Genomic DNA, 14,181 nt, shown 5'->3' with positions numbered 1-14,181 from the left:
CGTCCCCAGCATGGTCCCAGTTGTTTAACATATTTTTCTTATTTGACAGGCAGAGCGAACTGGTGAGGGGACCGAGGAGCACTTCTGGGTCTCCCTACACTGTCAGTCACCCTTGAGTGACAGGGGGTGGGCTCTGCGGTCTTCTGATGGCTGTCAATCAGCCCTGAGTGGCACTGGGTGGGTTCTTCCAGTCCCCACTGGCTGTCAGTCACTCGCCATCGGGTCCCCAGGGCTCCATCCAGGTCCCCAGGGCTCCATCCGGGTCTCCAGGGCCACTGTGCACCTGTTATATCCTTGTGAATGACCCGGATTGATGTCTGGGGATTGTCTCAGAGCCCCATACACCTGTTATGTGCTTGTGAAAGGCCCATATGTAGGACCTGGGATGGGCTCAGGGCCCCTGTGGACCTGTTACATCCTTGTGAAAGACCCGGGTGGAGGTCCCGGGTTGGGTACATCACCCATTGCACCTGTTATATCTTTATGAGAGACCCGGATGGAAGAAGTGGGGTGGGCTCAGGGTCCTGTGTACCTGTTATGTTTGTGAGAGACCCGGATGGAGGTCCTGCTATGGGCTCAGGGCCCCTGTGCCCCAGTTATATCCTTGAGAAGACCCGGGTGGTTGTTCTTGGATGCACTCATCACCCCTTTGCACTCGTTATATCCTTGTGAGAGACCCAGATGGAGGACCTGGTGTGGGCTCAAGGATCCTGTGTTCCTGTTGTATCCTTGTGATGCAAATGGAGGTCATGGCGGTTTCTCAAGTCCCCAGCATGTATTATATCCTTGTGAGAAACCCTGATGGAGGCCTTGGGTTTTTCTCAAATCCCCATACACCTGCTCTATCCTTGTGAGAGACTTGGATGGAGGAACTGGGGTGGGCTCAGGGCCCCATGCACCTGTTATATTCTTGTGAGAGACCTGATAGAGGTCCTGGGGTTTTCTCAGGGCCCCCGTGCTCTAGTCATATCCCTGTGAGAGACCCGGATAGAGGTCCTGTGATGGGTTCAAGGCCCTGTACACATAATATTCTTCTGAGAGACCTGGATGGAGGTCCTGAAGCTTTCTCAAGTCACTGTGCACCTGTTATATCCTACTGAGAGGCCCGGATGGAGACCTTGGACGGGTTGAGGGCCCCCGTGCAACTGTTACATCCTTGTGAGACACCCAGATGGAGGTCCTGTGATGGGTTTAGGTCCCTGTGCAACTGTTATATACTAGTGAGAGAACCAGATGGATATCCTGGGGGTTCCTCAAGTCCCCGTGCACCTGTTGTATCCTTGTGAGAGATCTGGATGGAGGTTCTGTGGTGGGCTCAGGCCCCTGTGCACCTATTATATTCTTGTGAGAGACCCCAATGGAGGACCTGGGATGGGCTCAGGGCCCCTGTGCCCCTGTTACATCCTTGAGAGACCCGGGTGGATGGACTGGGATGGGGACATCACCTTTTTGTACCTATGCTATCTTTGTGAGAGATCCTGAGGAGGACATGGAGTGGTCACAGGACCCATGTGAACTGGTTATATCATTGTGAGAGACCGTGATGGAGGTGCTCGTTTGGTTTCATGAGGAGTAAATACACAGTGACCGCTGTTGTTGGCTTAACAAATTGACACTCTTGTTTATGGCGTCAGTAATCTCCCTAGGCTCTAGTCATGAGCTGCCAAGGCTATGGAAGCCTTTTGAGTTTGCCGACTTCAATCTTATTCAGACAGGGTCATAGTCAAAGTGGAAGTTCTCTCCTCCCTTCAGAGAAGGGTATCTCCCTCTTTGAAGGCCACTTCTTTCTACTGGGATCTCACAGAAATCTTTCATTTAGGTCATTTTTTTTGCCAGTGTCTTGGATTTCCATGTCTGAAACACTCTCATGGGCTCTTGAGCCAGATCCGAATGCCTTAACGGCTGATTCTGAGGCCAGAGTTCTGTTTAGGACATCTGCCATCTATGAGTCTGCTGTGTCTCCCACTTCCCATGTTGGATCCTTCTCTCCCATTTTGAGTCTATCAGTTAGTATTAGCAGACACTAGTTCGTCTTGTTTGTGTGATCCCTTTGAGTCTTTGACCTATCAGTGTGATCAATTGTGAACAGAAATTGATCACTTGGACTAGTGAGATGGCATTGGTCCATGCCGCCTTGATGGGATTGTATTGGAATCCCCTGGCACGTTTCTAACTCCACCATTAGGGGCAAGTCCTATTGAACAGGTCCCCCATTATACATCTCCTCCATCTCTTATTCCCACTCTTATTTTTACAGGGATCCCTATTCTCTTAAGTTTCAACACTTAAAAATAACTGTGTATTAATTACAGAGTTCAACCAATAGTATTAAGTAGAACAGAAAAAAATACTAAAATGGATAAAGTATTGCATTGTACATCAACAGTCAGGACAAGAGCTGATCAACTCACTGTTTCTCACAGTGTCCATTTCACTTCAATAGGTTTCTCCTTTGTGCTCAGTTAGTTGTCGCCGATCAGGGAGAACATATGATATGTGTCCCTTTGGGAATGGCTTAATTCACTCAGCATAATGTTTTCCAGATTCCTCCATTGTGTTGCAAATGACCGGGTTTCAAAGTTTTTGACTGCTGTACAGTATTCTGTAGAGTACATGTCCCATAGTTTCTTTATCCAGTCTACTGTTGATGGGCATTTGGGTTGGTTTCAGGTCTTAGCTATTGTGAGTTGAGCTGCAATAAACATGAAGGTGCAGATGGATTTTTTGTTTGCCAATTTAATTTCCTTTCGGTAAATTCCAAGGAGTGGGATGGCTGAATGGTAGGGTTATGTTCAGGTTTCTGAGGAATCTCCAGACTGACTTCCATAGTGGCTTTACCAGTATACAGTCCCACCAACAGTGGGTTAGTGTCCCTTTTTCCCCACATCCTATCACGCATCTGTTGTTGGTAGATTTCTGAATGTGAGCCATTCTAACCGGGGTGAGGTGAAACCTCATTGTGGTTTTGATTTCCATTTCCCTGATGGCTAGTGATCTTGAACATTTTTTCATGTGCCTGTTGGCCATTTGAATTTCCTCTTTGGAAAAGAGTCTGCTGAGGTCCTTGGCCCATCTCTTACGTGGGTTGTTTGTTTTGATGTTGTGGAGTTTCTTGATGTGTTTGTAGATTCTGGTTATCAACCCTTTATCTGTTGCATAGTTTGCAAATATTTTTTCCATTCTGTCGGTTGCCTCTTCAGTCTCCTGACTGTTTCCTTTGCAGTACAGAAACTTCTCAGTTTGATGCAATCCCAAATGATCATTTTGGCTTTGACTGCCTGTGCTTCTGGGGGTATTTGCCAAGAGGTCTTTACCTGTGCCTATATCTTGCAGGGTTTCTCCAATGCTCTCTAATAATTTGTTGGTGTCAGGTCACAGAACGAAGTCTTTAATCCATGTTGAGTGAATTTTTGTGTAAGGTGAAAGGCAGGGGTCTTACTTCAAGCTTCTGCACGTGGAAATCCAGTTATCCCAGCACCATTTGTTGAATAGACTGTCCTTGCTCCAGGAATTGTTTTTAGCTCCTTGATCTACTATGAGTTGGCTGTAGATGTTTGGGTTGATTTCTGGTGTTTCTATTCTGTTCCATTGGTCTATCCATCTGTTTCTGTACCAGTACCATGCTGTTTTGATAACAACTGCCCTTTAGTATGTCCTGAAATCTGGTATTGTGATGCCTCCGGCTTTGTGTTTGGTGTACAAGATTGCTTTAGCTATTCGAGGTCTCCTGTGTCTCCATATGAATTTCAGCATCATTTTTTCCAGATCTGAGAAGAATGTCTTTGGTATTTTGATTGGTATTGCATTGAATCTGTAAATTGCTTTTGGGAGAATGGACATTTTGATGATGTTGACTCTTCCAATCCATGAGCATGGAAGATTTTTCCATTTTTGGTATCCTCTTCTATTTCTTTCTTTAAGGTTTTGTAGTGTTCATCGTAGAGATCTTTAACATCCTTGGGTAAGTGTATTCCAAGGTATTTGATTGTTTTTGCAGCTATTGTGAATGGGATTGATCGTAGTTTTCCTCAGCCATGTCATTTCCTGTGTATACAAAGGCTGTTGATTTTTGTGGATTGATTTTATATCCTGCTACTTTGCCAATCTCTTCCATGTGTTCCAATAGTCTCTTAGTAGAGTTCTTTGGGTCCCCTAAATAAAGAGTCATATCATCTGCAAAGAGGGATAGTTTGAGTTCTTCCTTCCCGGTGTGTATCCCTTTAATTTCTTTTTCTTGCCTAATAGCTCTGGCTAAAACTTCCAGAACTATATTGAGGAGCAGTGGTGAGAGAGGGCATCCCTGTCTGGTACCAGATCTCAGTGGAAATGCTTCCAACTTTTCCCATTCAATAGGATGTTGGCCGTGGGTTTTTCATAAATGGTTTGATTGTATTGAGGAATGTTCCTTCCATACCCAGTTTGCGTAGAGTTTTCATCATGAAAGGGCATTGTATTGTATCAAATGCTTTCTCTGCGTCTATTGAGAGAATCATATGGTTTTTCTTCTGCAGTCTGTTAATGTGGTGTATCACATGGATTGTTTTGGGAACACTCAACCATCCCTGCATACCAGGGATAAATCCCACTTGGCCTGGGTGGATGATCTTTCTGATGTGTTGTTGCATTCTATTGTCCAGAATTTTATTGAGGATCTTTGCATCCATGTTCATCAGGGATATTGGTCTGCACTTCTTTCATTGCTGCATCTTTCTCCAGCTTAGGAATTAAGGTGATGCTGGCTTCATAGAAAGAATTTGGGAGGATTCCTTTTTTTTCGATTGCTCTGAATAGTTTGAGGAGAATTGGAGTTAATTCTTCTTTAAATGTCTGGTAGAATTCAGCAGTGGATCCATCTGGCCCTGGGCTTTTCTTTGTTGGGAGGGCCTTTATGACTGTTTCAATGTCTGTCTCCGTTATGGGTCTGTTTTAGTCTTCTATGTCTTCCTGGTTCAATTTAGGCTTCAAGCCTCATTCCCTCTAGGCTCTTCCTGCCATTTCCCTGCCAATGTCTCGAGCTACCAGGGTTGTTGTCTCACCTCCCCTTCCAGTGCTGGTGCGTAGACTCCTAGGCTGGGCTCCCAAGCTGTGGGCATCCTTGCTCTCCCCGTAGGTCCTCCGTGTCACATCCGCTAGAGCCAGAAGAGTTTCCTCTCCTCCTCTTTGCATCACGAGATTTGGCACCTGTTTTGATTGGTATTGCATTGAATCTGTAAATTGCTTTTGGGAGAATGGACATTTTGATGATGTTGATTCTTCCAATCCATGAGCATGGAAGATTTTTCCATTTTTGGTATCCTCTTCTATTTCTTTCTTTAAGGTTTTGTAGTGTTCATTGTAGAGATCTTTAACATCCTTGGGTAAGTGTATTCCAAGGTATTTGATTGTTTTTGTAGCTATTGTGAATGGGATTGATCTTAGTTTTCCTCAGCCATGGCACTCACTGGATACAGTGAGTGACCCGGATGGAGGGCCTGGGATGGGCTCAGGGCCCCCGTGCCCCCGTGATATCCTTGAAAAAGACCTGGGTGGATGTTCTGGGATGGGCTCATCACCCATTTGCCCTTGTCCTATCCTTGTGAGAGACCCGGATGGAGGTCCTGGGGTGGGCTCAGCGTTCCTTTGCACATGTTGCATGTTTTGAGAGACTGGGATGGAGATCCTGGTGGTTTCTAAAGTCCCCGTGCACCTTTCATCTTCTTGTGAGAGACCCGGATGGGTGTCCTAGGGTGGGCTCAGAGCCCCCTGCACCTGTTTTATCCTTGTGAATTCCTGGATGTAAGACCTGGGATGGGCTCAGGGCCCCTGTACACTTGTTTTATCCTTGTGAAAGGCCCAAATGGAGGACCTGAGATGCGCTCAGCACCCCTTTCTCCCTGTTCTATTCTTAAGAGAAACCCGGGTGGGTGGCCTGGTATGGGCTCCACCCCCTTTTACATGCGTTATGTCCTTGTGAGAGACTTGGTTGACATCCTGGGATGGGTTCATCACCCCTGTGCACCTGTTGTCCCCTTGTGAGAGACCCGGCAGGTGGTCCTGGGGTGGGCTAAGGGCCCCTGTGCATCAATGATATCCTTGTGAGAGACCCTGATGGAGGGCCTGGGGTGGGCTCAGGTCCATGTTCCCCTGTTGTATCTTTGTGAGCTACCCGGATGGAGGTCGTGGGATGGGTTGCAAACCCTGTGCACCTGATATATCATTGTGAGAGACCCAGAAGGAGGTCTTCAGTTCATTCCGGCCCCCGTGCAACTGTTATATCTTTGTGAATGACATGGATGGAGGATCTTGGGTGAGGTCAGTGCCACTGACAGACCCGGATGGAGCATCTTCGGTGGGCTCAAGACTCTGTGCACCTGCTACATGCTTGTGACAGGCCCAGATGGAGGTCCTGGGGCTTTCTCAGATCCCTGTGCACCTGTTGTATCCTTGTGAGAGACCCGGATGGCGGTCTTTCGGTTGTTTCAGGTCCCTGTGCGACTGGTATATCCTTGTGAAAGACCCGGATTGAGGATCTTGGATGGACTTAGGGCGCCTTTGCATCTGTTGTATCCTTGTGAGAGACCCGGATGGCGGTCCTGGGGTGGGCTCAGGGCCCCTGTGCGCCTTTTATATCTTAGTGAGAGACCCGGAGGGGGAACCTAGGGTGGGTTCAGCTCCCTGTGCACCTGTTATATCCTTGTGAGAGACCCGGAGGGAGAAGGTGGGGTGGGCTCAGGGCTCCTGTGCACCTGCTGTATCCTTGTGAGAGACTGGGATGCAGGTCTTTGCCCCTTCACCCCCGCGCCGCCCCTTCGTCACTGAGTGCCCTCACTGGACAGCGGCCCTGCCAATCTGCTCCCAGGACGTCCGAACGCCCTAGGAGCCCCCTTCCCAGCACCCGGCGGGACCAGGGAGCTGCCTGACAAGCGGTCTTCACACAGCACCGCCTTCTTCTGCGCCTCTGCTCGCCCTTGATTGGAAGAGGCCCTGCCAATCTGCGCGAGGTCCTGCCCTCCTCCGTCGGCCCCGCCCCTCAGTGCCCCTGACTGGCTGAGACAGCAGCCAGCCTGGGCGCCTCGAGCCACGCCCCTCCCGGCTCCTGACGGGCCGCGGGCAGTGCCGTGCACGCGCGCAGTGCGGCAGTCGTCCCGCCCATGCCCAGCTCAGGACGCACGGGGCAGCTTCGGTTCTGCGCCAGCACGTCCCTGGCAGCTCACTGTCCGTCCGCCAGAACCTCGCCCTGTAGCTTGGCCCTGCCTGCCCTGGTCTGGGAGGAGGAACGAGCAGTAGGAGCCCAGAACCTGTCTTCTGCGACGCTGCCGGCCCGTGCCCACCACGAGCTGGACAGCCCAGACTGTTCCTCCTCATCCATCAGTCAGTCAGGGCCGCGCAGAAGGCGAGGTGCTCAACGTGGACTGGCGCCCAACTCTTCCAGGCAGCCACCGGGGAGGCGGGGGGTGGCGTTCTGAGTGCCTGCTGCAAAACGCCATTAGCGGCAGTGCAGAGAACGGGAGGAGGCGCACTCGGGCAGGGGCGGCAGGAGCGCCGAGGGGTGGGGCTCCTGTCACAGACTGACAGGTTCCGGGTCCAGTCAGGGACGGCAGGAGAGCCGAGGGGTGGGGCTCCAGTCACAGACTGACAGATTCCGGGTCCAGTCAGGGGCAGCTGTAGAGCCGAGGGGTGGGGCTCCTGTCACAGACTGACAGGTTCCGGGTACAGTCAGGGGCGGCTGGAGAGCCAAGGGGTGGGGCTCCTGTCACAGACTGACAGGTTCCGGGTACAGTCAGGGGCGGCTGGAGAGCCGAGGGGTGGGGCTCCTGTCACAGACTGACAGGTTCCGGGTCCAGTCAGGGGCGGCTGGAGAGCCGAGGGGTGGGGCTCCTGTCACAGACTGACAGGTTCCGGGTCCAGTCAGGGCGGCAGGAGAGCCTTGGGGTGGGGTTCTTGTCACAGACTGACAGGCTCCGGGTCCAGTCAGGGCGGCAGGAGAGCCTTGGGGTGGGACTCCTGTCACAGACTGACAGGTTCCGGGTCCAGTCAGGACGGCAGGAGAGCCTTTGGGTGGGGCTCCTGTCACAGACTGACAGGTTCCGGGTCCAGTCAGGGCAGCAGGAGAGCCTTGGGGTGGGGCTCCAGTCACAGACTGACAGGTTCCGGATCCAGTCAGGGCGGCAGGAGAGCCGAGGGGTGGGGCTGCTGTCACGGAATGACAGGTTCCGGGTCCAGTCTGGGCGGCAGGAGAGCCTTGGGGTGGGGCTCCAGTCACAGACTGACAGGTTCCGGGTCCCGTCAGGGACGGCAGGAGAGCCTTGGGGTGGGGCTCCTGTCACAGAATGACAGGTTCCGGGTCCAGTCAGGGCGGCAGGAGCGCCGAGGGGTGGGGCTCCAGTCACAGACTGACAGGTTCCGGGTCCTGTCAGGGCGGCAGGAGAGCCTTGGGGTGGGGTTCTTGTCACAGAATGACAGGTTCCGGGTCCTGTCAGGGGCGGCAGGAGAGCCTTGGGGTGGGGTTCTTGTCACAGAATGAGAGGTTCCGGGTCCTCTCAGGGGCGGCAGGAGAGCCTTGGGGTGAGGCTCCTGTCACAGACTGACAGGTTCCGGGTCCAGTCAGGGGAGGCAGGAGAGACGAGGGGTGGGGCTCCTGTCACAGAATGAGAGGTTCCGATTCCGTCAGGGGCGGCAAGAGAGCCGAGGGGTGGGGTTCTGGTGGTAGACTGACAGGTTCCGGTCCCGTCAGGGGCGGCAGGAGAGCCGAGGGGTGGCATTCTGGTGGTAGACTGACAGGTTCCGGGTCCCGTCAGGGGCGGCAGAAAGCCGAGGGGTGGGGCTCCTGTCACAGACTGACAGGTTCCGGGTCCCGTCAGGGGCGGCAGGAGAGCCGAGGGGTGGGGCTCCTATCACAGACTGACAGGTTCCGGGTCCAGTGAGGGCGGCAGGAGAGCCTTGGGGTGGGGCTCCTGTCACAGACTGACAGGTTCCGGGTCCAGTCAGGGGCGGCAGGAGAGCCGAGGGGTGGGGCTCCTGTCACAGACTGACAGGTTCCGGGTCCCGTCAGGGGCGGCAGGAGAGCCGAGGGGTGGGGCTCCTGTCACAGACTGACAGGCTCCGGGTCCCGTCAGGGGCGGCATGAGAGCCGAGGGGTGGGGCTCCTGTCACAGAATGACAGGTTCCGGGTCCAGTCAGGGGCGGCAGGAGCGCCGAGGGGTGGGGCTCCTGTCACAGACTGACAGGTTCCGGGTCCAGTCAGGGGCGGCAGGAGAGCCGAGGGTGGTGTTCCTGTCACAGACTGACAGCCTCCGGGTCCCGTCAGGGGCGACAAGAGAGCCGAGGGGTGGGGTTCTTGTCACAGACAGGTTCCTATTCTAGTCAGGGGCAGGCAGAGGAGCTAAGGAGGCGGGGTCCAGTTAATGACGGGCAGGTTCCCGGTCCCATCACGGGCAATTGGTCAGCCTCAGGGGTGGGGTTCTAGGCGCAGACGTGCAGGTTCCCGGTCCAGTGAGGGAGAAGCAGGTGTGGACGTTGGGGAGTGGGGCGGAAGTTCTGTGGGCTTTGTTATGTGACTGGCATGTCGCCCGTCCACTCACTGGCAGGCATGGGCGAGCCGAGCCCAAACTGGCATCTCCGTCGTCCAATCAAAGTTAGGTTGCGCGGTGAGCAGGATGGACTTCTGGGTTCAGGTTGGCAGGGGCAGCGTCCATTCATGGCGGGCAGGGGAAAAGAGTGGAGGTGTTGTGTGCAAAAATGTGCAGTCAGAGAGACTCCTACTAGGGCCCGGGGAAGAGGGCGGGCTTCATGTTCTGTATGAAAGATCTGTGGGTGAGGCCCCAGTGGAAACAAGGGGCCATCAAAGAGAGAGGTACCTTTCGCTGAAGGAAGTGCTTCCAGTTTGTATACGGCCTTGTCTAAATACTGACAGAGTTTCTGGACTCAAAAGGCTTCCATAGCCTTGGCAGCTCATGTCAAGAGCCTCGAGTGGTCACTGACATCAAAAATAAGAGTGTCAGTTGTTAAATCAACAACAGGAAGTTACCCGCATGTTGGACCTCTGTCATTCATGCGGTGTAGTATGAGAATTAACAATACACCTTCAAACTGCGCTTTATGTATTTGTGTGGTTGCAAACGGTTGAAATCTCTGCTTAGTATTGTGTTGGTCTTCTGCATATTAAACTCAATTAAAAACTTATCTTAATGAAAAATGGAACTGCAAGGGTGGGATGGGAGTGGGGGTGGAAGGGTGGGAATTGGGGGAAAAAACACTATATTCCTAAAAGCTGTACATATGAAATTTGTATTCATTTGAAAAAATGCCTTCTTAAAAAAAAAAGAGAAAAACTATAGCTACGTGAGACTGTGACATTTATGGGCTTCTATGAAGTCATTTACTTAAACTATTGTTGGTTCTTTACCTGAATATTTCAGTGTATATTCCAAAGATCTTTTATGCTATTGTTATGGCCTTCAGTGCTTTGCAAAGTATAATTTTGAAAACAGAAATGGAGGCTGGCGCCACGGCTCAATAGGCTAATCCTCCGCCTTGCGGCGCCGGCACACCGGGTTCTAGTCCCAGTCAGGGCACCGATCCTGTCCCGGTTGCCCCTCTTCCAGTACAGCTCTCTGCTGTGGCCCGGGAGTGCAGTGGAGGGTGGCCCAAGTACTTGGGCCCTGCACCCCATGGGAGACCAGGAGAAGCACCTGGCTCCTGCCTTTGGATCAGTGTGGTGCGCTGCGGCCATTGGAGGGTGAACCAATGGTAAAGGAAGACCTTTTTCTCTGTCTCTCTCTCTCACTGTCCACTCTTCCTGTCAAAAAGAAAAAAAAGAAAAGAAAAAGAAAACAGAAATGGAAATGCTTGCCTTTTGCACCCTACTTAATTCTTCCAAAACTAACTAACTAACTAAATAATTTAATTATTTTGGTTTTGTGGCAATGTCATTGTTCACATGACTTCAGTAAAAACATGTTCTACCGGCCTGCCCCGTGGCTCACTTGGCTAATCCTCCGCCTGCGGCACCAGCACCCTGGGTTCTAGTCCCAGTCGGGGTGCCAGATTCTGTCCCGGTTGCTCCTCTGCCAGTCCAGCTCTCTGCTGTGGCCCGGGAGGGCAGCGGAGGATGGCCCAAGTGCCTGGGTCCCTGCACCCACATGGGAGACAGGGAGGAAGTACTCAGCTCCTGGCTTCGGATCGGCACAGTGCGAAGTCAACCAACCAACCGACTATAATATGCTTGCGGTTAGGTTTTAACTCTCAGTTTTTAAGCTGCAAACTGAATGTTGCATTCTTGTTGGCTTTGTTTTATATTTTCATGTTTGAATTGTGTGCTACAAAGTACAATTTTCCAGAATAATGCTGGTCTGACATTTTGGCATAACTTTTACCTACAGAACACACAAAATTAACAGTACACTCTAGGAAAACTCACCCTAAGAACCACTATGTTGTGGGAAAACTGGGAAGATGAGTCCAAATTGGTGTTCTAGCATCAGTGAGATATGAGCCCAGACAAAATGTTGACAAGAGAAGCAAAGTTTGAGTAGAGGACAGCGAATCTCTAAGCAATTGGAGATGGCTTGCTGTCAGGGGTTAGGGTGAGAACTTTGACTTCTTCAACCTGAGTAGGGGCAGAGTAAGAACCCATAGTCAAACCAGGGTTCCAGCAAAAGGTGGCCTCTGAATGCGATGCGGAAAACTCAAGATAAATAGCTAATTCATGGGCAGGAGATCACACTTCCCCCTACCCTAACGTAATGTAATGTAAAAGTTTCCAACTCTTTTCTTCTGATCTTGGGAAGGCCTCTACCACAATTTTAATGTCAGCTAGAGACAAGTCTAATTAGAAGATAAAGGACTCTGCCACAGTCCACATGGTAATTATTCTTTCATGTGAGAAAGAATTGCGATAATCTCTCTCTGCCACATATTCACCTGCAACACCCTCAATAGTAGTGGTTACTCTAAAAGCTCTAGAGGTTTTCTATCTGCAACAGTTGGGCTGGGCCAAACCTAAGTCAGGAGATAGAAATCCCTTCAGAGTAACTGCTATATTCAAATACTTGAACCTTCTGCGGCTGCCTCCTATAAGTTGCGTCTCAAGCAGAGGCAAGACCAACAGGAAGCAGAATTAAATCTTACTCTGATATGGAATGCTGGCAAACGCTTAGCTGTTTATTTTCTGGACAACGATGTAGTTTTGGAGGAGATGAGTGTACTCTCCTTGACGGATAGTAGGTTAAACCTCCACTTACAGCGCCTGCATCCTATACGGGCACCACTTCACATCCCAGCAGTTCCTCTTCCATCCAGCTCCCTGGTTTGGCCTAGAAAAGCAGTGGAGGATGTCCCAAGAGTTTAGGCCCCTGCACCTGCCTGTGGAACCTGGAAAAAGCTCCTGGTTCCTGGTTTTTGGATCAGCTCAGCTCTGGTCATCACAACCACTTGGGGAACCAGTGGACACAAGACTTCACTTGTCTCTCCCTCTGTCTATAGCTCTATCTCTCAAATGAATAAACGCACTTACCACGTATCACCATTCATCAGATTGGCCATAAACTGATCACTCTGTAAGGGAGACTTTCTTGTCAGACAGCAATCGTACATCATAGCACTTGTTCCTAGGCCCTTTCATAAATTTTAATTATATCATCAGTGCTAGTTCTCTAGCTTGTCCCCTGCAGGCTGCAGGGCTTAATCTTCTCTACTTATCTATCCATACTTATTTCCATATATACGTATGGATTCAACTTTTTAGAGAATCCAGACTAACAGTACACCCCCCGCTCTATCATACCAGCTCAGTGTACTAAGGGTCTACAAGATGGCTATGAAATACCACCACAGGCTTCTCTTGGGTCAATCTGATATAGGTGCATGCTCGTGTGCAGAAAATACAGAGATAAATACAGAAAATCTAGCAGTGATAACAGAACATTATTTCAGAGCAGACAACAGCAGTAATCACTGAGGGCAAGTAGAGTGAAAATGAAATTTGCACGTGTCTGGGCCTGACGTGAAATTAAATTTCAGAGATGATGATGTTAAACATGGCTATGGGAGTTTGTTGGACTTGGAAACTATTACAGCAAAGAAATTATGCCACTTGAATGCAAGCCTCATACATTGTATGTTCAGTGGGCAGAGGCTAGCATCTGTACTGCAGAGCATTCAGTATACAAAAGCACCTACGAGGGGGGCCAGCAGTGTGGCGCAGCACGTTAAAGCCCTGGCCGGGAGTGCTGGCACCCCATATGGGCACCGGTTCTATCAGGCTGCTCCCCTTCCAATCCAGCTCTCTGCTCTGGCCTGGGAAAGCCCAAAGGCCCAAGTTGTTGGGGCCCTTTACCTGCGTGGCAGACCTGGAAGGAGCTCCTGGCTCCTGGCTTTGGATCGGTACAGCTCTGGCTGTTGTGGCCATCTGGGGGAGTGAACCAGTGGATGGAAGACCTCTCTCTACCTCTGTCTCTACCCCTCTCTGTAACTCTTTCAAATAAGTAAATCTTTTAAAAAAGCACCTGTGGTAGGAAAAGCTTTCTCCTTGCTAGATCATTGCCTCAATCAAGTTTTTAAAGCACTCCTACTCAGTATCTCTGTGCTGTAAGGAAAACGGCACTTAGGGAAAAAAAGGACATCTAGAAATACAAAGTCAATGAAAGACCAATAATATAATTTACAGGCAAGCACATTATGCTGGGGCCATCGAGCTGGCCCCAAGCTTGTTGATTCAGTTATAGTTCAGAAATGAGACGTCATTTTAGAAATGAGGATCAAGCTGTCTGAAGTATGGGAATACAAATGGAAACTTTGGGTAACCTGGGCGGGTTAACAATGTGAAAGTAGTCAAAACTATTGGTTCTTTCAGGATTTTGTAGAATTGTCAAGATGAAAGGGAAAGATTGGGGTTCTTGTGAGGCCAGTGATGAGTCCTGCTGCTACAGATCATCCTAACACAGCTCCATGCTGCCCTGAATGAAGGAAGTCTGGTGATCCTGAAAACAAAATGGTGTTGAGGGAAGTAGGGTACTGGCTCTTCACATTTCACCAGATTTACACCCTCCTTACAGAAGGAAACCATGGTTACACAGGTTTCACTAAGAGTCGACCCATCAACTACCATGAGGGTAGGATGAAACCTGCATGGCAAAGGCACAGGTTTCAAAGACTTAAAAGGCACATCATATTACAATAGTAAATCCACGTGTAATACATACA

The sequence above is a fragment of the Lepus europaeus genome, chromosome Y, assembly GCF_033115175.1.
Source record: "Lepus europaeus isolate LE1 chromosome Y, mLepTim1.pri, whole genome shotgun sequence".
NCBI lineage: Eukaryota > Metazoa > Chordata > Mammalia > Lagomorpha > Leporidae > Lepus > Lepus europaeus.
This window is presented reverse-complemented; position numbering follows the sequence as displayed.